At 35.7% G+C, this 26216-nt stretch overlaps 2 long non-coding RNA genes across 4 annotated transcripts in view; one reads left to right on the plus strand and one right to left on the minus strand.

Moving 5' to 3' along the window:
• The window catches only part of LOC141914304 (uncharacterized), a 288650-nt gene that overhangs the window by 99827 nt on the left and 162607 nt on the right, over window positions 1-26216 (plus strand). The gene's annotated exons all lie outside the window — the stretch shown is intronic.
• Window positions 16101-24136, minus strand: LOC141914300 (uncharacterized). 3 transcript variants are annotated; one of them, XR_012620758.1, is made up of 4 exons: window positions 24122-24136; window positions 17041-17440; window positions 16642-16839; window positions 16101-16557 (listed from the first exon to the last, which is right to left on the minus strand). It is a non-coding gene; the product is annotated as an uncharacterized LOC141914300 (long non-coding RNA). The 3 variants fall into 3 exon arrangements; XR_012620757.1 differs by lacking the exon at window positions 24122-24136 and adding an exon at window positions 18189-18228; XR_012620756.1 differs by lacking the exon at window positions 24122-24136 and adding an exon at window positions 18137-18151.

Genomic DNA, 26216 nt, shown 5'->3' on the forward strand with positions numbered 1-26216 from the left:
ACTCTTCCACTCGGCCTCGGAAAGGACTCGCTCGGAAAAGAACTCTTCCGCTTGCAACTTCTCACATTCAAGGAAAGGACAAAGTCAAAACGGAAAGTACAAATTATTCAGAATTACATTTTTTATTCCAAATTCAAAGTAGGAATTTCTTACAGCTTGTTTGCAAAAGTAAAATTCAACATTTTATTGAATCATCAATAAAATTATGGGATTTGAACCACCTAGCTAGCTAGCTAGCTAGCAGCCCAGCACCCTACCGACTACGCTATAGCGGCACATATACAACCTGCAGGGGAAGTCATATTTATCCATTGCTTAAGCACATTTTATCAAAAAAAATAATGCCATCTACCGGGAGAGACAGGAACTATTTCCTCAACCCGGTAGATTGAAGCAATCTGGAAGTGAGCGAGACAGAGAGTGAGAAGAATAAGAGAGGGGGGAGAAGGGAGGAGAATGAGAAGAGCGGAGAATGAGAAGAGAGAAGGAGAACGAGACAGACAGCGGGAACATGAGACAGAGAGCGGGGAGGATGAGAGATGAAAATAAGAGAGGGATGAGAGGAGGATGAGAATGAGAGAGGGGGAGAGGAGAACGAGAAGGGGAGAGGAGAACGAGAATGCGAGAGGATGAGAGAGGGAGCGGGAGAATGAGAGAGAGTGAGAAGAAAGAAGACAATGAGATAGAGAGAGATAGGATGGCATATCACCTAAACTTCTATGTTCCTTGTTGTTTTCTATCCGTCAGATTCTAGGTGCCGGGAGCAGTTTTACATTTTTCAGTTTTCAGTTCAAACACGTATTCATCCCATCAGCAGCAACGTCACACATTTAGTCCTCGTGGACATAAGATTTCACTGTATCTGAAGTCGAGTTCGTTTGTTTGTTTATCCTCTCTGCCCACACATATTTATGCAGTTCATCTGATGTAGTCCTGATCAACAAACACAAACAAACGTCAATAGTTCCACCGTGTACGAACGTCCTAAAAATATACATGAAACTTAATAGAATGATTTGAGGCCACCTATCAAACATACACAGTAAGAGTTAAGTCTAGTTACCGGTGTATCAGAGAAATGGCAATCTTAGGTAACCCCTAAAATGTGGGTTAAGGGTCAAGTATTTTTTATCTCCGATTTCGATGAAATTCAGTGTCGACATGTATTTTGATGTGCTAATCACAAATCCGAAAGAATTTTTCGGATCCAGGGCCCCAAAAATGAGAAATTTGAATTTTTAGGGGGACCCCTAAATTTTCAAAAGGCCTTGGACCCCAGAGTTTTTTAGATATTCAAAATCTGATTGCATATTTAGAATCAGCACCCCTAAAAATAGTAAGGGCTAAAATTTCAAGCAAATCGAAGAGATTCGATTTTTTGGCCAAAAATGGCAAAAATCTAAGTCCAGGAGTTTTTTTCGGCGAAAAGTTTTTTTTCTCTGATTCCTTCGAAGCTTGGCAGGAAGATGTATTTTGGCGTGTAGAATACGGATCTGCAATCAGATATCAAATCGGAGTTCATCTTCATGGCCAAATTAGAGTTTAATTGGCCAAAAAATGCACCCCAAAAATGGGGTACAAAGTCAAAAATTTGTTCACTCTATTTGAATAAAATTTGGTACAGATATGTTTTTTGGGGTGCTGATCACGAATATCAAGTTAGTTTCTGGATCAAAAAGCCCCTAAAATGAAATATTCAGGATTTCATGTTTTGACCCCTAATTTTTGTCACTAATTTTGATGAAATACGATTTTTTATTTAACCCGTAAATGGCACTGACCAAACGTACAATGGAGAAGAAGAGCTAATTTGCATAAACAATGGAGGCAGAGAGAGAGGAAGAGGAAAAGCGAGGGAGAGAGACAAGAGAGAGACAAGAGAGGTGAGTGAGAACCTTCATCATATTTCTCGACAATCGCATTCTATTTTAGAAATGATTAATTTTTGAATAGCCCGGAAACACGACACAGTGAAATGCTAACGACCAGAAACGCTAATGCGTCAAATTAATAGGTGGAATAGGTGATCGACCAAAACTGGTATCTGGCTACAGGTAATCAAATACAGTATTATCAAATAAGCTATGATGAAGGTCCAATGTTAACACACTCAATACAATAAGGAGAAGAATATATTCACCTGGCTGTTTGACTAAATCCGAATTAGGTGCCGAAAATCTTCCAATGTTGTTGTAAATCCATTAATGCTTTTAGGTTTTAGTTCATAGTCCAAACACATTTTTCATTTAATCTGTTGACAGCATCGCGAAACTATTTAAGTCGATGGTATGGTGAATCCTCGAGATAGAGTTTTTAACGCTATGATGCATTCCTTTGTTCACTGAGTGCTCCGTGAATGTTATGTCATGATAGGTCGTTGAGCGTGAAACTGCTGGTGAATTCGCGCTAAGAATTCGCCGTTTCAAAGCTCCGTGTAGAGGCGAAATCGATGAAATATCCAAGATGTCGAAGATAAACAGGATCGAGTCCACCATGGATTATGAAATTCAAAACAAAGGAAAACAAAACTACAATTGTATTTACATACATCTAAACGGTGCCAGTGACAATCAAACTTTGCAGTAAGCAGGGCGCAGTTTAACAGTTGTGGCTCAAGTTAAAAAGGTTTTGGAATTTGGAAAGTTGGTAGATTGGTTTTTTCCGGATTATTTACTGTGCTTACCTATTACATCCTTTTAAACACTTTGCTGAAATCAAAGTAATTTTCAGCACCTTCAAAAGCATTTCCATTTTGAAGGAGTTTTTAAGGTAGGACAATGTCAAATCAACGAACCGAAACTAAAACGAACTTGGATAGAACTCTTTCGAGATCAATATATAAAACACTTAAGATCGACGAGTTGATATCGACGCCATTGGGTTCGAGTCCCGATTATTCCAGCGGTTCAGAGGTTTTATGGTGTAATGTAAATTTCGACAAATAATGCAACTAGGATATCGGCAAATAATGCAACTAGACCTTAGATTTTTTTTCACTAAGCCGAAATATTGAAAAGCAATGGAATACAACAGTTAGATTGACGAGTAGGCGCCATAACGACATGATGCATGATACAAGATAATTTGGGTTCGAGTCCCAATTATTCCAGCAGCAAAGTGGTTTTAATGTGAAATTGAAATTTCGGCTAATATAAGACCAGAGCTTCAATTACTTACTGAAAACTACGGAATATTTTATACAGTCGTTTCGAAGTTTACGCCCGTTTTTTTATCCCCATGAATTCCTTATGAACAAATTTTGAATAGCGGCACATTATTAGGATTATCGTATTCTAACTAATTATATAGATTCAAACCAAAAAATAAATCAAATTTAACACAAGAACTAATTTTAAATTATGAATAATAAATAATTAATTTGAGTTTAAATTAATACTAATTTCAAAGGTTCAAAGCACAGACAATGAGTTTAATTGAAGGAAATGATTAATTTCAAAGGGTCAAAGCCTAAACAATAAGTTAAATTAAAGAAATAACTTATTACATAGATTGCAAGCCTAAACAATGGGTTTAGTTCAAAATAAAAACTAATTTTGTAGATGAATTGAAGAAAAAAATTAATTTCAAAGATTCCAAGCGAAAACAATAAGCTTAATTGAAGACAATAACTTATTTCATAAATTGCAAGCCTAAACAATGGGCTTAATTAAACTAATTCCAAACATTTTAAGCGAAAACAACGAGTTTAATTAAACACAAAAACTAATTTCAAAGATGCAAAGCCTAAACGATGAGCTTAATTGAACACAATAACTAATTCCAAACCCTCAAAGCCTTAACAATGAGTTTAATTGAAGAAAATAACTTATTTTTAAATTCAAAGCTGAAACAATGAAGACAATGACTCATTTCAAAGATTCCAAGCCTAAACAAAGAGCTTAATAGAAGGCAATAATTTACTTCATACATTCATTGATGGCAATAACTAATTTCAAGGATTCCAAGCCTAAATAAAGAGCTTAATTGAAGACAATTACTAATTTCAAAGATTCAAAGCCCATACAATGAGTTTAATTGAAGACAATAACTAATTAAATAGATTCATAGGACAAAAATGAGTTCAATTTGAGTTTGAATTAAGGCAATAACTTATTTCATAGATTCAAAGCTTAAACAATGAGTTGAGTTAAAGACAATGACTAATTTCATAGATTCAAAGCCTAATCAAAGAGTTTAATTGAAGGCAATAACTAATTTCAAACATTTTAAGCCTAAACAATGAGTTTAATTGAAGGAAATAACTAATTTCAAAGATTCAAAGCCCAAACAATGAGTTTGATTAAAGACAATAACTTATTTCATAAATTCAAAAACAAAAGAATGATTTAAATTGAAGACAATAACTAATTCAAAAGATTCAAAGCCTGAACAATTAGTGTAATTGAAGACAATAACTAATTTCATACATTCAAAGCCTAAACAAGGAGTTTAATTGAAGGCAATAACTAATTTCAAACATTTTAGGCATAAAAAATGAGTTTAATTGAAGGAAATAACTAATTTCAAAGATTCAAAGCCCAAACAATGAGTTTGATTAAAGACAATAACTTATTTCATAAATTCAAAAACAAAAGAATGATTTAAATTGAAGACAATAACTAATTCAAAAGATTCAAAGCCTGAACAATTAGTGTTATTGAAGACAATAACTAATTTCATACATTCAAAGCCTAAACAAGGAGTTTAATTGAAGGCAATAACTAATTTCAAACATTTTAGGCATAAAAAATGAGTTTAATTGATGACAACAACTAATTTCAAACATTTTAAGCCTAAACAATGAGGTTAATTGAAGACGATAACTAATTTCAAAGATTCAAAGCCCAAACAATGAGTTTAATTGAAGGAAATAACTTACTTCATTAATTCAAAGCCAAAAGAATTAGTTAAATTGAAGACAATAACTAATTCGAAAGATTCAAAGTCTGAACATCAGGTTCAATTGAAGACATTTACTTTTTTAATAGATTCAAAGCCCAGACAATGAGTTCTAATGCAACCGAAACAAGAAAAATAATTAATTACGATGAAATCTAACTTTCTGAGTAAGGATTCAGTCTACTTTATGTAAATTCACCATTACTGGACTCATTAACCTAACTGAATGTTTCCTAAATAAAAACAAAATTGGAATTCCAACTTACAGATTTATTTGTGTTTGTTTTGAGCATATTCTTTGTTTATCTTTTCCTCGTGGAGAGAAGTGACATCCAAGCTACTGTAGTCAGCTCACAGGAGTCATCTATTGGGCCAGGTTGGCTTAATTAACATGGATTGGATATCAGGTCCTGATGAGGCGAAAAAGATCTGGAATCTACCAAATGTTGGTTCAGCAAACTGGCAGCAGTGCAGTGGCCCAATTGAAAAGGTGCCCACCTGAAAAAAGTGATAACAACCATTTAACATCACAATCAAATCGACTAAACCAGAGACTATTTACATTTCAAGTAGAAATGCTAATCACATACGTAACCTCAAGCCTGACCTAACTTAAATCGCATATATAAAAAAGGGGCTTCAATTTTTACTCACCAATTTGTGTTTATAACTAAAGCATAGTAAATCTTGATGATGGGCTCAAGCATCGTTGGAATTCCTGTAGAAGCTACTATACTGTCGATGTTTTAGTTTAGTCAGCGCGTATTGGCAGCAATTAGGTATGTATGAGTTGAATGCTGAATGACACCATCTGAAAATAAAAACCATTAAAACATTAGTTCAACCTATTAGCAAGAGATAGTCTTCAACTAGAAATGGGTTCAATTCGAATCGATGTATTATTGATTATTCCTTTCAAACACCGAGGACAATGTGTTACCGTATAAACCGGTCTATGCTTTGACCATTTTCAACGGACAGTGACAATGCGGGTCACCGCCGTACTATAGTTTGATGATATCTATCTGACCTTGAAAGCGTTTTATACTTCAAAATTCTACAGTATGGTACCGATATAACAGATATTTTTACCACTCCCAGTAAAATGAGATATCAATATCGTCAGCATCTCCTAATTTGAAATTCCATTTATTCGAATTATGACTTGAACACAAATATCAAAATATCACGCATTTAAAGTCTAAAAATGACTTGCATTAGTGCAGCGGTCAACAGCGCAAACCACTCGGCCACCGATCCTCGACTATACTAAGCTTTCTGGCATATGGTATGCAAGTCAAGGAGGTCACGGTAGCGTAAACACATCCGAATCATGCGACTGTGGAGGTCGTTTGCAATTCAAGGTCACGGTAACGTAAGAGTTGTTCCGAATCGCGCGACTGTGGAGAACGTTCTCGCGGAAGTAGACGAGGTTACAGACGAGTGTTGACGAATCTCTCACCGGTCCTCGGTAAAGCTAATGTAAAAACAGGTAAGAGACGTGTTTATTTTTCCGGAAACTCGGACCTCTAGAGTCGGCAGTTCCGGCAGATAACATTTGAGTTCGACTCGAAATTTTAAATTCGGTCCCAGTTCCAGTAGACAATCGTCCCACCAGCTCTCCAAAAGATGTTGGCTTAAGAGACGCAGAAAGAGGCCGTCCATTAAGAAGGAGTTCGCCAGATTAGACTTCCAATCCGATCAACACCAATAATGGGACACAATAATGCCCTATAGCAGTAATACACGATTTGTTAAATTACTATGGAAGCCTAAAAGGTGTTGGAAGTTTGATCTTTGAGGTAAACGCGAATGCCTCATTGCAGAGATACACGATTTGTAAAACTACCAGGGTTTGCTATGAGGTGTTGTAAGTTGATAAATAATTTTTTTGGGCTAATACCGATACTTCATTGCAGGGATCTTGGTATTGTTAAATTACTAGGGGTGTTGAAAAGTTTACAATGTGTGTTGGGTAATACTATGCAGGGTAGTTAGGTTTGCAAAACTACTGAGGAAGCCTGCAGTTGTAGGGTTTCGATTTTTCTGGTGAAATCAATGTTTTATTGCTAGGGTATAAGGTTTGTATAAGTGTCAGGGAAGCCTTTGTCACTAATGCGGAGAAATACCACTCAAAAAACTACTAGGGAAACCTATTGGGTGTTTAAAGGTTGATAGATATTTGTTGGGTAACACCAAATGCCTTATTGCAGAGATCTAAGTTTTGTTGAAATACTAAGGAAACCTGAAAGGTGTTAAATTAATGAATTCATCTGTTTCAGTGGGTGTAAAATATCTATTATCAATTTTTGTCTCGCCCACAAGCCCTACGGCTGAGGTACAAACCGTTATGCGAGCATATTCGGTGTTTTACAAAATGAAAATGAAATTGATATTCTATCGAAACGGTTTTGATATTTGTGTTCAAGTCATAACTCGACTAAAAGGAATTTCAAATTAGGAGATGCCAACGAGATTGATATCCTATTTTACTGGGAGTGGTAAAAACATCTGTTATATCTATACCATACTGTACAATTTTGAAGTATAAAACGCTTTCAAGGTCAGATAGATATTATCAAACTGTAGTACGGCGGTGACCCGAATTGTCACTGTCCGTTGAAAATGGTCAAAGCATAGACCGGTTTATACGGTAACACATTGTCCTCGGTGATTGAAAGGAATAATCAGTAATACATCGATTCGAATTGAACCCATTTCCAGCTGAAGACTATCTCTTGCTAATAGGTTGAACTAATGTTTTAATGGTTTTTATTTTCAGATGGTGTCATTCAGCATTCAACTCATACATACCTAATTGCTGCCAATACGCGCTGACTAAACTAAAACATCGACAGTATAGTAGCTTAACGATGCTTGAGCCCATCATCAAGATTTGCTATGTTTTAGTTATAAACACGAATTGGTGAGTAAACATTGAAGCCCCATTTTTATATGTGAGATTTAAGTTAGGTCAGGCTTGGGGTTACGTATGTGATTAGCATTTCTACTTGAAATATAAATAGCCTCTGGTTTAGTCGATTTGATTGTGATGTTAAATGGTTTTTATCACTTTTTTCAGGTGGGCCACTGCGCTGCTTCCAGTTTCTTGAACCAATATTTGTTAGATTCCGGTTCTTTTTCGCCTCATCATGACCTGATATCCAATCCATGTTAATCAAACCAACCTCGCCCAATAGATGACTCTTGTGATCTGACTACAGTAGCTTGGATGTCACTTCTCCCCACGAGGAAAAGATAAACCGAGAATATGCTCAAAAACAAACACAAATAAATCTGTAAGTTGGAATCTTTTTTTGCTATTTAGAAAACATTCAGTTAGGTTAATGAGTCCAGTAATGGTGAATTTACATGAAGTAGACTGAATCCTTACTCAGAAAGTTAGATTACATCGTAATGAATTATCTTTCTTGTTTCGGTTGCATTAGAACTCATTGTCTGGGCTTTGAATCTATCAAATTAGTAAATTATTCAATTGAACTTGTTGTTTAGGCTTTGAATCTTTTGAATTAGTTATCGTCTTCAATTTAAACCATTCTTTTGGCTCTGAATTAATGATATATGTTACTTTCTACAATTAAACTCATTGTTTTGGGCTTTGAATCTTTGAAATTAGTTATCATCTTCAATTAAACTCATTGTTTTTGGCTTTGAATCTTTGAAATTAGTTATTGTCTTCTATTAAACTCATTTTTTATGCTTAAAATGATTGAAATTAGTTATTGTCTTCAATTAAACTAATTGTTGAGGCTTGGAATCTATGAAATTAGTTGTTGTCTTCAATTTCACTAATTGTTTAGGCTTTGAATCTTTTGAATTAGTTATTGTCTTCAATTTAAACTCATTGTTTAGACTTAAAATGTTTGAAATTAGTTATTGTCTTCAATGTAACGCATTCTTTTGTTGTTGAATTTATGAAATAAGTTATTGGCTTCAATCAAACTCATTGTTTTGTCTTTTAATCTTTGAAATTAGTTATTTTCTTCAATTAAACTCACTGTTAAGGCTTAAAATATTTGAAATTAGTTATTGCCTTAATTCAATCTCAATTAAACTCATTTTTGTGCTATGAATCTATATAATTAGCTATTGTCTCCAATTAAACTCATTGTTCGGGCTTTGAATCTTTGAAATTAGTAATTTTCTTCAATTAAGCCCTTTGTTTAGGCTTAAAATCTTTGAAATTAGTTGTTGCCATCAATTAATCTATGAAGTTAGTTATTGCCTTCAATTAAGCTTTTTGTTTAGGCTTGGAATCTTTGAAAGGAGTTATTGTTTTCATTATTTTGACTTTGAATTTATGAAAAAGTTATTTTCTTCAATGAAACGCATTGTTTAGGCCTTGAGGCTTTGAAATTAGTTATTGTGTTTAATTAAACTCGTTGTTTTGGCTTAAATTAGAATGTTTGAATTGAACCCATTGTTTAGGCTTGTAATCTATGAAATAAGTTATTGTCTTCAATTAAGCTTATTGTTTAGGCTTGGAATCTTTGAAATTAGTTTTTTACTTCAATTCATCTATGAAATTAGTTTTTGTTTTCAATTAAACCCATTCTTTAGGCTTGCAATCTATGTAATAATTCATTGTCTTTAATTTAACTTATTGTTTAGGCTTTGACCCTTTGGAATTAATCATTTTCTTCAATTAAACTCATTGTTTGGGCTTTGAATCTTTGAAATTAGTTATCGTCTTCAATTAAACTCATAGTTTATGCTTAAAATGTTTGAAAATAGTTATTGTCTTCAATTAAACTCATTGTTGAGGCTTGGAATCTATGAAATTAGTTGTTTTCTTCAATTTCACTAATTGTTTAGGCTTTGAATCTTTTGAATTAGTTATTGTCTTCAATTTAAACTCATTGTTTTGGCTATAATGTTTGAAATTAGTTATTGTCTTCAATTAAACTCATTGTTTATGCTTAAAATGTTTGAAATAAGTTATTGCCTTCAATTAAACTATTTGTTTAGGCTTTGAATCTATGAAATTAGTTATTGTCTTCAATTACACTAATTGTTTAGGCTTTGAATCTTTTGAATTTGTTATTGTCTTCAATGTAACGCATTCTTTTAATGTTGAATTTATGAAATAAGTTATTGTCTTCAATCAAACTCATTGTTTGGGCTTTTAATCTTTGAAATTAGTTATTTTCTTCAATTAAACTCATTGTTTAGGCTTAAAATTTTTGAAATTAGTTATTGCCTTCAATTAAACTCATTGTTTAGGCTTAGAATCTATGAAATTAGTTATTGCCTTCAATTAAGCTTTTTTTAGGCTTGGAATCTTTGAAAGGAGTTATTGTCTTAGTTGTTTTGGCTTTGAATTTATGAAATAAGTTATTTTCTTCAATTAAACTCATTGTTTAGGCTTTGAGGCTTTGAAATTAGTTATTGTGTTTAATTAAACTCGTTGTTTTGGCTTAAATTAGAATGTTTGAATTGAACACATTGTTTAGGCTTGCAATCTATGAAATAAGTTATTGTCTTCAATTAAGCTTATTGTTTAGGCTTGGAATCTTTGAAATTAGTTTTTTCCTTCAATTCATCTATAAAATTAGTTTTTTTTTTCAATTAAACCCATTGTTTAGGCTTGCAATCTATGTAATAATTTATTATCTTTAATTTAACATATTGTTTAGGCTTTGACCCTTTGAAATTAATCATTTTCTTCAATTAAACTCATTGTTTGGGCTTAAAATGTTTGAAATCTGATCTTGTCTTCGATTAAACTCATTGTTGACGCTTGGAATCTATGAAATTAGTTGTTTTCTTCAATTTCACTAATTGTTTAGGCTTTGAATCTTTTGAATTAGTTATTTTCTTCAATTAAACTCATTGTTTAGGCTTAAAATGTTTGAAATTAGTTATTGCCTTCAATTAAACTCATTGTTTAGGCTTTGAATCTATGAAATTAGTTATTGCCTTAATTCAAACTCAAATTAGACTCGTTTTTGTGCTATGAATGTACGTAATTAGTATTTGTCTCCAATAAAACTCATTGTTCAGGCTTTGAATCTTTGAAATTAGTAATTTTGTTCAATTAAGCTCTTTGTTTAGGCTTGGAATCTTTGAAATTAGTTATTGCCATCAATTAATCTACGAAGTTAGTTATTGCCTTCAATTAAGCTTTGTGTTTAGGCTTGTAATCTTTGAAAGGAGTTATTCTTTAGGCTTTGAGGCTTTGAAATTTGTTATTGTGTTTAATTAAACTCGTTGTTTTGGCTTAAATTAGAATGTTTGAATTGAACCCATTGTTTAGGCTTGCAATCTATGAAATAAGTTATTGTCTTCAATTATGCTTATTGTTTAGGCTTGGAATCTTTGAAATTAGTTTTTTCTTTCAATTCATCTATAAAATTAGTTTTTTTTCAATTAAACCCATTGTTTAGGCTTGCAATCTATGTAATAATTTATTATCTTTAATTTAACATATTGTTTAGGTTTTGACCCTTTGAAATTAATCATTTTCTTCAATTAAACTCATTGTTTGGGCTTAAAATGTTTGAAATCTGTTCTTGTCTTCGATTAAACTCATTGTTGAGGCTTGGAATCTATGAAATTAGTTGTTTTCTTCAATTTCACTAATTGTTTAGGCTTTGAATCTTTTGAATTAGTTATTTTCTTCAATTAAACTCATTGTTTAGGCTTAAAATGCTTGAAATTAGTTATTGCCTTCAATTAAACTCATTGTTTAGGCTTTGAATCTATGAAATTAGTTATTGCCTTAATTCAAACTCAAATTAGACTCATTTTTGTGCTATGAATGTACGTAATTAGTATTTGTCTCCAATAAAACTCATTGTTCAGGCTTTGAATCTTTGAAATTAGTAATTTTGTTCAATTAAGCTCTTTGTTTAGGCTTGGAATCTTTGAAATTAGTTATTGCCATCAATTAATCTACGAAGTTAGTTATTGCCTTCAATTAAGCTTTGTGTTTAGGCTTGTAATCTTTGAAAGGAGTTATTCTTTAGGCTTTGAGGCTTTGAAATTTGTTATTGTGTTTAATTAAACTCGTTGTTTTGGCTTAAATTAGAATGTTTGAAATGAACCCATTGTTTAGGCTTGCAATCTATGAAATAAGTTATTGTCTTCAATTAAGCTTATCGTTTAGGCTTGGAATCTTTGAAATTAGTTTTTTCTTTCAATTCATCTATAAAATTAGTTTTTGTTTTCAATTAAACCGATTGTTTAGGCTTGAAATCTATGTAATAATTTATTGTCTTTAATTTAACTTATTGTTTAGGCTTTGACCCTTTGAAATTAATCATTGTCTTCAATTAAACTCATTGTCTGCGCTTTAAACCTTTGAAATTAGTATTAATTTAAACTCAAATTAATTATTTATTATTCATAATTTAAAATTAGTTCTTGTGTTAAATTTCACTTATTTTTGGTTTGAATCTATGTAATTAGTTAGAATACCATAATCCTAATAATGTGCCGCTATTCAAAATTTGTTCGTAAGGATTTTATGGGGGTAGAAAAAAACAGGCGAACAGGTTATCGAAACGACTGTATAAAATATTCCGTGGTTTTCAGTAAGTAATTGAAGCTCTGGTCTTATATTAGCCGAAATTTCAATTTCACATTAATACCACTTTGCTGCTGGAATGATTGGGACTCGAACCCAATTTATCTTGTATCATGCATCATGTCGTTATGGCGCCTTCTCGTCAATCTAACTGCTGTATTCCATTGATTTTCAATATTTCGACTTACTGAAGAAGAAATCTAAGGTCTAGTTGCATTATTTGCCGAAATCCTAGTTGCATTATTTGTCGAAATTTACATTACACCATCAAACCTCTTAACCGCTGGAATAATCGGGACTCGAACCCAATGGTATCGATATCAACTCGTCGATCTAAACTGTTGTATGTATTGATATCGAAAGAGTTTTATCCAAGTTCGTTTTAGTTTCGGTTCGTTGATTTGACATTGTCTTACCTAAAAAAACTTCTTCAAAACGGAAACGATTTGAAGGTGTTGAAAATTACTTTGATTTCAGCAAAGCGTTTAAAACGATTTAATAGGTAAGCACAGTAAACAATCCGGCAAAAAACAAATCTACCAACTTTCCAAATTCCAAAACATTTTTGACTTGTGTCACAACTGTTTAACTGTGCCTTGCAAGGTTTGATTGTCACTGGCACCGTTTAGATGTATGTAAATGCAATTGTAATTTTGTTTCCCTTTGTTTTAAATTTCATAATCCATGGTGGACTCGATCCTGATCATCTTCGACATCTTGGATATTTCATCGATTTCGCCTCTACACGGAACTTTGAAACGGCGAATTCTAAGCGCGAATTCACCAGCAGTTTCACGCTAAACGACCTATCATGACATAACATTCACGGAGCACTCAGTGAACTAAGGAATGCATCATAGCGTTAAAAACTGTCTCCCGAGGATTCGCCATACCATCGACTTAAATAGTTTCGCGATGCTGTCAACAGATTAAATGTAAAATGTGTTTGGACTATGAACTAAAACCTGAAAGCATTGATGGATTTACAATAACATTGGAAGATTTTCGGCACCTAATTCGGATTTAGTCAAACAGCCAGGTGAATATATTCTTCTCCTTATTGTATTGAATGTGTTAACATTGGAACTTCATCATAACTTATTTGATAATACTGTATTTGATTACCTGTAGCCAGATACCAGTTTTGGTCGATCACCTATTCGACCTATTAATTTGACGCATAAGCGTTTCTGGTCGTTAGTATTTCATTGTGTCGTGGTTCCGGGCTATTCAAAAATTAATCATTTCAAAAATAGAATGCGACTCTGAATTATAGAACATTGTTTTGTCGAGAAATAAGATGATGGTTCTCACTCACCCGATCTTGTCTCTCTCCACTCTCTCTCCCTCGCTTTTCCTCTTTCTCTCTCTCTCTGCCTCCATTGTTTATACAAATTAGCTCTTTTTCTCCATTGTACGTTTGTTCAATGCCATTTACGGGTTAAAAAAAAAATCGTATTTCATTAATGACAAAAATTAGTGACAAAAATTAGGGGTCAAAACATGAAATCCTGAATATTTCATTTTAGGGGCCAGAAAAATAACTTAATATTCGTAATCAGCACCCCAAAAAAAACATGTCTGTACCAAATTTTAATAAAATAGGGTGAAAAAAAATTTTGACTTTGTACCCCATTTTTGGGGTGCATATTTTGGCCAATTAAACCCTAATTTGGCCATGAAGATGAACTCCGATTCAAGAACACTGAATTATAGAACACTGTTTTGTCGAGAAATATGATGATGGTTTTCACTCACCTCTCTTGTCTCTCTCTTGTCTCTCTCCCTCGCTTTTCCTCTTCCTCTCTCTCTGCCTCCAATGTTTATGCAAATTAACTCTTCATCTCCATTATACGTTTGTTCAATGCCATTTACGGGTTAAATAAAAAATCGTATTTCATCAAAATTAGTGACAAAAATTAGGGGTCAAAACATGAAATCCTGAATATTTCATTTTAGGGGCTTTTTGATCCAGAAACTAACTTGATATTCGTGATCAGCACCCCAAAAAACATATCTGTACCAAATTTTATTCAAATAGAGTAAATGAAAATTTTGACTTTGTACCCCATTTTTGGGGTGCATATTTTGGCCAATTGAACCCTAATTTGGCAATGAAGATGAACTCCGATTTAAAATCTGATTGCAGATCCGGATTCTACACGCCGGAATACATCTTTCTACTAAGTTTCGAAGGAATGGGAGAAAACAAATTTTTTCCCGAAAAAAAACTCCTGGACCTTAGATTTTTGCCATTTTTGGCCAAAAAATCGAATCTCTTCGATTTGCTTGAAATTTTAGCCCTTACTATTTTTAGGGGTGCTGATTCTAAATATGCAATCAGATTTTGAATATCTTAAAAACTCTGGGGTCCAAGGCCTTTTGAAAATTAAGGGGTCCCCCTAAAAATTCAAATTTCTCATTTTTGGGGCCCTGGATCTGAGAAATTCTTTCGGATTTGTGATCAGCACATCAAAATACATGTCTACACTGAATTTCATCGAAATCGGAGACAAAAAATATTTGACCCTTGACCCTCATTTTAGGGGTTACCTAAGTTTGCCATTTCTCTGATACACCGGTAACTAGACCTCTTACTATGTCTGTTTGATAGGTGGCCTCAAATCATTCTATTAAGTTTCATGCATATTTTTAGGACGTTCGTACACGGTGGAACTATTGACGTTTGTTTGTGTTTGTTGATCAGGACTACATCAGATGAACTGGATAAATATGTGTGGGCAGAGAGTATAAACAAACGAACTCGACTTCAGTTACAGTGAACTCTTATGTCCACGAGGACTAAATATTTGACGTTGCTGCTGATACGTGTTTGAACTGAAAACTGAAAAATGTAAAAACTGCTCCCGGCATCTAGAATCTGACGGATAGAAAACCACAAGGAACATAGAAGTTTAGGTGATATGCCATCCTATCCTATCTCTCTCTCTTTCTCATTGTCTTCTTTCTTCTCACTCTCTCTCTCATTCTCCCGCTCCCTCTCTCATCCTCTCGCATTCTCGTTCTCCTCTCCCCCTCTCTCATTCTCCTTCCACTCTCATTCTCCTCTCATCCCTCTCTTATTTTCCTCTCTCATCCTCCCCGCTCTCTTTCTCTCGTTCTCCTTCTCTCTTCTCTCCCCTCTCTCACTTCCATCTACCGGGTTGAGATAGGAAATAGTTCCTTTCTCTCCCGGTAGATGGCATTATTTTTTTTTGATAAAATGTGCTTAAGCAATGGATAAATAGGACTTCCCCTGCAGGTTGTATATGTGCCGCTATAGCGTAGTTGGTAGGGTGCTGGGCTGCTAGCCGAATGGTTGGTGGCTCAAATCCCATAATTTTATTGACGATTCAATAAAATGTTGAATTTTACTTTGCAAACAAGCTGTAAGAAATTCCTACTTTGAATTTGGAATAAATTTAATTTGGAATAATTTGTACTTTGCGTTTTCCTTTCCGTTTTGACTTTGTCCTTTCCTTGAACGTGAGAAGTTGCAAGCGGAAGAGTTCTTTTCCGAGCGAGTCCTTTCCGAGGCCGAGTGGAAGAGTTGGAATAGTTGTCTTTCTGGGGTAGAGTGTGAAGTTGTGAGGGGGAAGAGTCCTTTCCGGGGCAAAGTGCCCGAGACAAAGATTTTTAGTAGAGACGAGCATTTTATGTAGATGTACGTTTATTTATTTACGTTACTGTATAACATGCGGCAAAACGAATTAACGGTGTAGAGTCTGCGTCTCGAGGTTTGAAGATGGTGCCGTAGTCGGAGTAGAGTCTGCGTCTCGAGGTTTTAAGATATTGCTGTGGTCGGAGTAGAGTCAGCGTCTCGAGGTTTTAAGATGGTGCAGTTGTCGGAGTAGAGTCAGTATCTCGAGCTTTGAGGATGGTGCTGTAGTCAGAGTAGAGTCTGCGTCTCGAGGTTTGAAGATGTTGCTCTAGTCGGAGTAGAGTCTGCGTCTCGAGGTTTTAAGATATTGCTGTGGTCGGAGTAGAGTCTGCGACTCGAGGTTTGAAGATGTTGCTGTAGTCGGAGTAGAGTCAGTATCTCGAGCTTTGAGGATGGTGCTGTAGTCTGAGGAGAGTCTGCGTCTCGAGGTTTGGATTGGGAGTATAGTCTAAAAAACAAAAGATAAAATAAAGATTAAGTCAGCTTATGAAAACGATCATTGAATATCCAAATTCTATGTTGGTAAAGTTACCTAATCTATCAAAGTTGGATGCAGTAAACAGGTTGGCTTGGTTCTAGAAGGGTCAATGCGGTACGTAACAGCAAACTGTGGGTTGGTGCAATTATCAATGTGGTAGCAGCAGCAGCAGGTTCTGGATGTTGCGACAAACTAGCTGTGTACACATAGTACACAAGTACACAAGTAACGGACTGGTGCAGGTTAAAAAACCTAAAAAGACAAAATGTGTAAAAGTGATTTATTTCTGGAATTTCTTGGATTATTCGCAAAGACAAAACCAAAAGCGATTTGAAAAGTTAAGCCAAATGTTGAAAAATGTTTGGGTTCAACATCAAAACCATAAAGAAAACGCGATAATTATCGATACGGTCGATTCATAACTAAAACATTCGATTCCATGAAATTTCTAACCTTTTCAAAATGTGTGTGTAGACTAAAAAATTGAACACCGGAAATCAACAACAGCGAACTCGCCCTTATCAGCAAATGCCCTCTGGGTTAGCCGTCATCCGTTTGAAGTTGTAATCCGACATCAGTAGCAGCAACAGCAGTCTCCTCTCCATCGTCAGTTGTTCTTCACGCCTTGTTGCAGAGCTTTTATAGGTTGACCTTCATCACTGGGCATCAGTTCTCGGACTGGCACAGGGAGGCTCGAACAACCCTTCTAATACATACGTCGACCAATCAGCGACGGTGCATCATCGAGGCGACCGGAATGGATCAATCAGAAGGCTCGATCGCGCATTCCTGTGGCAGACCCGAGTACGTGACGCTAATCCTCGAGAACCATTCAATTCGTGCCAAACATTTCCTATAGGTATTATAGGTCATCGAGTTTAATTCGACTATTCATAGAGACACACATTGTTAAAGATAGAATGTAGAATGCTAGGATTTTAGCCTAAAATTGCATACTGCAGTCTTATCTAAACTATCCAACAAACTTTATTGTAGATTTCCCTTCTATTTACATCTCGTTTTGAACTATAATTCCGGCTCAATTTTACTATTTTCGAGTTTGCTTCAGGAATATTGAAGTTTGCTTAAAAGTTTGTCCAGTCACGCGGCACTTTTGTGTAGTAGAGCGTGTGGCAGGTCTCCAGTGAGTGATTCTCTATTGGATTGTTGTTTCGAGGCCGATTTTATGCACACGTTCACCAGACATCGCCGCGTACACGTCTACTCTGACTGGAAGCTGGTGAAGTTTAAAAAATCATTGAAGTTTTGTCAATTTACCTGGAGATTGATAGCTGCATTACTAACAAAATATCTACGGAATTCTCGCTGGGATTTTTTCGATTTCTTGAGGAATTAAACAAAAATAAAAAATTTCCCAAACCCTCACCGATCAACTTAAAATATCAAACTAATATTGTAAAAAAGTCGAAGGCCCCTGGTGGAATTACTCCGCAACCTGGACCGGTATTGTGGGATAAATAAATAATTCAGCCAGAAACGACTGAATTAAACATAATTTACCCCACACCAGTTATTTTGTAGGACTCACGCATTAGCAACCTCATTCCAGGGAGGACAGCACTCTCGACTTGCCCGCTTACCGGAGATCATTTGCCACATCCTGACCCGCCTCCTCCGAGACTCGAACCTGGGCCACAGCGGTGACACGCTAGTCGCCGACCGACTAAGCCATCCGGTCCGCCCGATTGTAGCCGGTAAACATTCAAACTTAATCGCCGACTATTCACATTCGGACAAAACACCGTGACGTCGCACGTCTACCAACAGCTTATAAACGTAATTTTCAATTCTTGAAAAATATCCTCTATGCTCGCGGAGAAAGAATTAAAGTAAATAATCTACTATTGTTCGTCGCCACCGTTGAGGGCGCTGGACAAAACGCAAGATTACTAGCGGTGTCTAGAGGATTTTTGAGATGACGGCCTTTCCGTTCACTTGAAGTTCTATGGTTAGTTTAATAACCATTGATGATACGCTACATCCGTATTGCGACGATAAAATCATGAGTAGTAGTTCATTCAACGTTTCGACTATATTTCTAATAGTCGTCCACGAGAATATATCAGTCAGCCAGTCAACTTTGAAAATCCATCCTAAAATCCGACGATCATGGCATTTTCTCAAAGCTAGACAGCCGGGGGCTTAATCAATAGCCGAGTATATGTTAGTTTACCTTTCAACCCTATAGGTTTGCTAGACTTTTGTCCAAACATAGGATTGTTTATCAAAACTGTACTTCTATAAATTGTGTTTGCATATGGACACAGCTTCCGAGTCGATCTCTCGTGTCTGGTGTACGGATTCGATGGAACGACGATGTTAAATCCGAAAAAAATCCTAGACTCATCGCCAACTGAAATTGCCACAACGAGAGTGGCGTAGAAATGCCATAATAAAGGAGAATTTTGGCCCGAGTCCCAATGACTTCAATGGCTCAGTGGTTTGATATATGGTGCTAGTACAGTAGAACTTGCTTGAGTCGAAATTTTTCAATCCACTTTAGATATTTAGCCAGTTAGACCGGAACCACGTAGTGTCAGTAACCGTAGTTCAGATATGCAGCAGGTGGTTAAATTCGTCTGCTTGTATTCATAAAACACACGTACTTTAAGCGCGTGATGACGTGTTGATCGTGCAGTCTAGCACACGGCTGGGGTTCATCGATCGAAACATCTATTCATTACTGAATTTCAATTAAAAAACACCGACTGAAGTAATCATAATCGAACGCTTCCCGTGTTTTCAACGGCACATCTATATGTAGGTAGTGGGTATTGAAGAAATGATTCCAGTCAAACTATTCTCACGGGAATCACTTCACGAAACGACCAAATGTAAAGCAAGATTATTGAAACCTTAGACGAATACCACTCTCGGAAAACGGACCTTAAAACGTGTCATTTTGTAAAAGGGCATTTGTATATCTAAAAAAAAGGATAATTCATATTCTAAAACTTACTCTTATCATACACAGACTGAAGTTACTAAAATGCTTCAATTCTGTTTCAAAGAACTAGATCAAAAAAAAAACGAACCCAACTTCTAAAGATTCCTGTCAAAATATGTACTACCTACACGGTTACAAAGTAAAACCGGTGATGGATTGAATAATGTATGCGGTGTTGGACTAGGCGGCTGCAAGATTATTCAAACTAAGTTCCACGGCAAGTGAGAGCCCGGTGCGTATCGATTTAGCTCAACGGATCACCGATATCAGTTTCCAATCGATATCCGGCTGTGCAATCATCGGTATAATTCAGCAAATTTTAAATAAGATATCACACGTAACGTGTTTCATTCATTCGTCGACAGGTTCTGGTTCGGGAGATATATTCGTTTCGACAGTTTAATACGTTAGAAGAATCGACTAAGGTAAGAAAAACACCATATAATCGTAAAAGTAAAGATAGTAAAGTAAAGATTCATCGTTTCATTAATTTCATCACATTAAGTGAGAATCCAACGCCTGTTTAACTTAGTGGACGTATTCATTTCGGTCAAACTCGGCTCGTCTACGGTACAGGTGGTTTTGGGTTGAGATTGGGTATCAACGATTAGTAGAGAAAAGTGGTAACAGTCGTACACGCGATGAATTGAGAAGTCCGGCTATAGAATTCGGACCGCGATCAGGTGCAAACGCATTCCTTAATCAAATACGTTTGACATCTACATAAATAGGCCTAAGGATTTACATTCATTCGAAAGAATCTTGTGTTTTAGAAACAACGCCTCGTCCGGGGAACTGATTTCAATCTGACAACGCTGGCGTTACGAAAACAAACAAAAAATGATTTCAAACGATTAACCCAATACCATATATAAAGGCCATCATCACACAGAAAAACTGAGACAGAAACTTGTTTGTGTGGTGTCAAACGCTTCCGTTTTTGTGTAATGACAAACGCAGGAGATGTGACCGTTCCGCAATCGCCACATTTAGTCAAATGATAACACGATGTAAAACAAAATTAATTCAACATAGTCCAGTGTAACAAAAAAAATACAAACATTCACTGAATGATTCATAACTATTATTATCACTGTTACGGATTGGTGAGGCCAATTTTGCACGCTTCACATTCCGGCATTCAAACCGGCAATGTAGAAAATCCGTTAGCGCTTACTTACACTATGTGTATGGTCACTCTTAGTTTCATTCTTATGTAGCATCATCTTAAACCTGATTATTGTTATCAAAATTTTCTGACGAAAGGTTTTTTCACTGAGAACCTTACGAAGACTGTTGGGGAATCAAAATTTGGGATTCACCCAAATGCATGATTGCTGATATATGTCCATTCAAATTCTAGGTTACAAAAATGGCGACGTATTTGATAAATCGTGTTTTTGCTGCTGTTCTGATTATGGTCAGTGCCGCGTATTTAGCAGAAGGTGAGTAACGACTGGGAAAATGATACGCAATTTCGAAGGATTTCGTGAAAAATAAAATTAAAGTCGCAATTATCAATTAACATTCAGTAGTTGATTTTTTCCGTTGGACGGATTCGTTTGATGAATTAGTTTTCAGAGCTATTATAAATAACTTGTGTTCTGACGAAAATCAAGTTAATTGACGTACAATATTGTTCTTATGGACACGCATATCCTAGACTCATGTATACATATGTGTATTTCTGAATAATCGAAATGAATCCCTATCACCCACATTTTCGGAATGACCATCGGTACTACACCTGGGATGGGGGTTCGAGTTTTTCTAGAAATTAAGGGCAAATGTGTTTCACTTCGAATTCCATTCAGAATTTCATGCTTTTGTGAAATATAGGTTGCCTTTCAAAAGCCACGTGGTGCAATAATGACGCTGTGTGTTGCAGCAATAATTGTACCGCGGGAACATGTTCCTTATTGTTGGTGATTATTTGGATTGTAATGGGATATACTTGTGGTGGTTTGGGAAACATTTGATTATGAAACTGAAGCACAGTCAGATTACCGCCTGAGTCTGAAACTTCGCGAATTGAGTTCATATTTGTAACTCATTCTTCACATCTCATGTTATAATTAGATTCAATAAAACTGCGAGTAAATAAATCATTTATCGGGATTTTAGCTGTTTATGATTTCCTAGCCTTCAGTGTAGCCATTTGTTTGTAAGGCTATTCGACATTGATCGCCATCACCCACATCGTTGGAATGACCACCGGTCCTACGCCTGGGGTAGGGGCTCGAGTGTTTCGAAAATTTGTTTCACTTCAAATTCCATTTAGAATGTAATGCTTTTTTGAAATGTAGGTCAGCATTTGAGTTGCCTTCCAAATACCGTGGGATGTACTGTTGATTCTCAGTGTTGCAGCAATAATTGTAAAGCGGGATCATGTTCCTAATCGTTGGTGATAATTTCTAATGGAAAATACCTGTGGTGGTTTGCGAAATATCCGATTATGAAACTGAACCACAGGCAGGTTACTGACTGACTATTAGAAAGCTCGACTTGAATTTATATTCGTAACTCAGTTGTCAAATCTCGTGTTATAATTAGATTCAATAAAACTGTCAGTATATAAATCAGCTATCGGGTTGTTAGATAGTTTATGATTTTTCCGTGGATGTTTTCACAGTGATCAATAGGATGCGCCGTTTCATCCGCAGTAGTAGACAATAACCGCCGATTCCTGTCGCGCGTTTATCCCTTATGCTAAATTCCGACTACGAAAATACAATATAATAATAATCTGACATTTCTAAATGGTCCATTTCAATCCCCACGTGCGGACGTTTGGTGTCATTGTTGCTCTATTGCCTTTGCAATACATGCCCGAGTGACAGCTATTCGCGTAAACACATCCGATCATCTTAAGCAAACACATAAACAAAATGCCTGACGGTTCACAAAAAAATCATGGCGTCCATCCCCCTTTTCGAACCATGTTAGACATTTCATCATGTATTGATTAATTCCCCGTATACAACGGATATGTAAATTCGTATATTATATTCGATGGTTTCCTATAAAGGAGAAACGCTATCGACCATTATCGACTAGCTAAGTAAGAGTTCGATCTATAACAAATCAGCACAAACAAACTAAAAATACGGTGATTTTGGTGGTATATTCAGCCCGTTTTCGACAAAATTGCTTATTCGTCTGTTTGCCATAAATCCAGCGATTATATACCGACTGGTCAGCTAACATACCAGAAAAATCATCACTCATAAAAATACAAAAAAATGCATTGATTCAGACGATGGTGTCGAATTGAAGCAGCTACCTATTCTTCGATACCATTGTAAGCGGCACGTATAACGAGATATCTCACATTTGACGTATGTATGTCGACTGAGAAATAGATTTGTCAATTCGACCTTTTTTCTACTGGTCTTCAAGCATGAACTCAACACTCGCCTGATATAGGTTGTTTAATAGGTAGAAATAGAATGTAAGGCGTACGTTGTTCAATGTACATGAATTAAATTGTTTATTTATTTATGAATTGTGTAAATTGCCGCACGATGTCTACACCGTCACAAATAATACGAACCGCAAATTATAGTGGCTCATCTAAATATTCGTACCGGTAGACTTAGATTTATAGGGACTCTTGAATGAACAATAATATATTTGTATATTCATCGCAGAAACATTCCATATCATATTTCGTTCACTGACAACGATGTGAAGCCCTTGTTTTGTATAACAAACATTTTTTGTGATCCGATATTGATGCAAAACTGTTGAGCAAATGAGAAATCGTGTCTTAAATCAAGCCAATATTTCCCCCAACGAAGTACCGGGGATACAACAAAATAGACCATGGGTTCGGTTGAATGAACTAACTGAGTATAGTTTCAACTAGGATGGATAGTGCTGCTACTGACATATAAATGCCTAAACTACCAGGGAACAAAGTATCCGCGGTCTATTTTATCTGACTATGCATCCACCAGATCTCTCCGCTCTTAGCAACATACAAGTCGTCTGGTTAAGCCAAAACCAATGCAATAGGTGACAGGACATTTCAATTTACAGCACTTTGGAACCAGCAGCCCCTTAGTTTTAGACTAAGTCCATCAGTACAATGTTTAACTTGAAAACTTAGTTACTTAGAAAAGTTAATTACCGCAATTAATCTCACCTTTCAATTCCAACTTCATATTCACTCTCCAAGCGTTTCAAATAACCCTTAATGAGCTCATATCTAGTATTCTATGCGGATGTAAACTGATTACGCTTTGTAGAAGTGCGCTATATGAGGAAAAAATTAATATTTTACTTTCGAGCACAAAGAGTCCATCTGTTCTGGTAGGCTTCGCAATAATAACATATAGAAATAAAACCTTTGTACTCAACAACACTGTAAGTAAGCAGGTTCAACTACGATGATAACATTGTAATATGTATCATCACTGGCACTTTTAAGTTCTTTAACTTGGATGCTGAAGGGTTCGTTGAGATTTTGCTAATTTTCACCCAGTACTTCCTAGTGGCTAAGAGCTGACGACAAAATATCAGCTGTGTATATCCATTGGATTAAACAAAAATAAATCTACTCACCAGATATTCCTGTGTAGAGCATCATGGATTATTTCGAAACGTCTGGTGTCCATCCACAGTATTCGTTCAATCTTCCTCGCGGTATTGACAGCAATCAGTTTCTGATGATGAGTGAAAAAGTGAGGAACGAAGGATCTGAAAAATAGAATAATTCAATTTTGAATTAAGTATGGGTGAGTTACCTGACTGAGATCACCTACAAGTCACAATGAAAATTGCACGGCACTCATAATGAGTTCTATTGGAGTAATGAATTACCTATTTAGACAACGGGAAAAATAAGCCGGAGTTCAAGGCAGTAGTTGCGGTTAGCAGGCAACCTATGTGAATACTTACGTCACACATAAGAGAGAAGCATAGAAGATAGGTGAGAGTGACGTGGGTGTTTACGTGGGAAAGCTTGTTATAGCAGCAGCCTTGAGCTCTGGAAAGTTGAGTTATAAATTTAGCGCTCGTGACGTATAACACACGTAGAAATGATTTGCATGGCCAGTAGAACTGTATTAATATGAAAATACGTCACTGGCTATGAGGCCAAGCGGTGTGGAAATATACGTCACGAGCGAAGGAAGAATACGTATAAAAAGGGAGGGTTTTAATGGAGTGTGGTCGAAAAAGCTGGGTCGGTAGAGCTAGGTCGGTTGAGCTAGTGGTTAGAACTAGAGAGGGACGTGCTAGGAAGATTGTAAGAAGAGAGTATAAGAATAAAGATATGGATCGATAGAAGAACCCTGCTAACAACAATGTCGGTACAACATAAGTTTATGTTGCTGACAGATTGTTATCCAATGTTTTCCTCTAGAACATTGACACAACATTCAGACAATGTTACACAAATAAGTCCGCCCTCTGTTGATTGAACTAAGAAATACTGATGTTTATACAACATTGCTGCAACATTGATGTTAATTGATGTTAGTTTCGCACATGGACGCATGTTTAATTATTTTAATTGTCTGATCTAGGCCTTTTTGGCTATGATAAAGATCCATAATCACCGACTGATAATTATCAACCTACAGGATATACAGTATCTACCGATTCGTTCATATGGATACGAAACGATCGATGGGTATGTAGTTCTCTCCCAGTTAGTCTGCGCCATTTTGTTTTTTCTGTTTGGTTCAGAAGATTTCTGTGTATGGTTTATTCTATTTTTCTGCGTCCTGAGCATGATTTGGATATTTATCGATGATGGATGTGACAGTTTCACTGCTCTAGATTTCATTTTTTGAGGTAAGCATATGTGGTTAATTCTCTTGATTGATTGATAAAAGAGATTTTAGAACACGCCTCTTTCCCATTAGAATTTCCCGCCATTTTTCTTGTGTACGTGGCACTGTTCTGAAATTAGGGCAATATATTTTATATTTTATTCTTTTCAGATGAATCAGTGACTAAGGATGTAGATATGGTCGAAGAAAATAGATATTAATAGATGTTGCATCGTATCAATAAATTATATCGTTTGTACTTATGATGAATATTGAGGTAATAAAAATCAATTCAAAATCGACTCAAATTTATTTTCGAGTTTATTAGTTATGGCTGACCCATTGGAGGCCTCCCATTCATATCATTAGGATATTGTATAGATGTTGTAGGAATGTTTCAAGTAAAATAATGACATTGTGTCAATGTTGTAGAAATATTGTCCGTATCAACATTTAACATTTCAACGTTGATCCAATGTTGTGGAGATGTTTGGTACAACATTGCAACAATGTTGTGACAACTTGCTATGAGTCCACAGTTCTCGTTGATACAACATTAAACCCAACATTAAAGCAACATTAGTCTGTTCTGATATAATGTTGTTACAACATACCGACAATGTATTTTTGTTAGCAGGGAAGCTAGTTGTAGTTAATTTATGCGAAGAATCCCAAGGAACTACGCTGGTGAAACGCAAACAACGCAGATGGTCAACACACGTCACCCTGACACTGGGGAAGAGGAACCCCACAACAGTTCAACCTTCTAATCCCATTTACACACTTTTCGGACATAATGTTTCGTTATATTAGGATGTAATTCTCTACACCCATCGTCACAACACGGAACAGCGTTTCATCAACTGGTTATCTATTCAGCA

This window comes from Tubulanus polymorphus, chromosome 12 (assembly GCF_964204645.1).
Source record: "Tubulanus polymorphus chromosome 12, tnTubPoly1.2, whole genome shotgun sequence".
Lineage (NCBI taxonomy): Eukaryota > Metazoa > Nemertea > Palaeonemertea > Tubulaniformes > Tubulanidae > Tubulanus > Tubulanus polymorphus.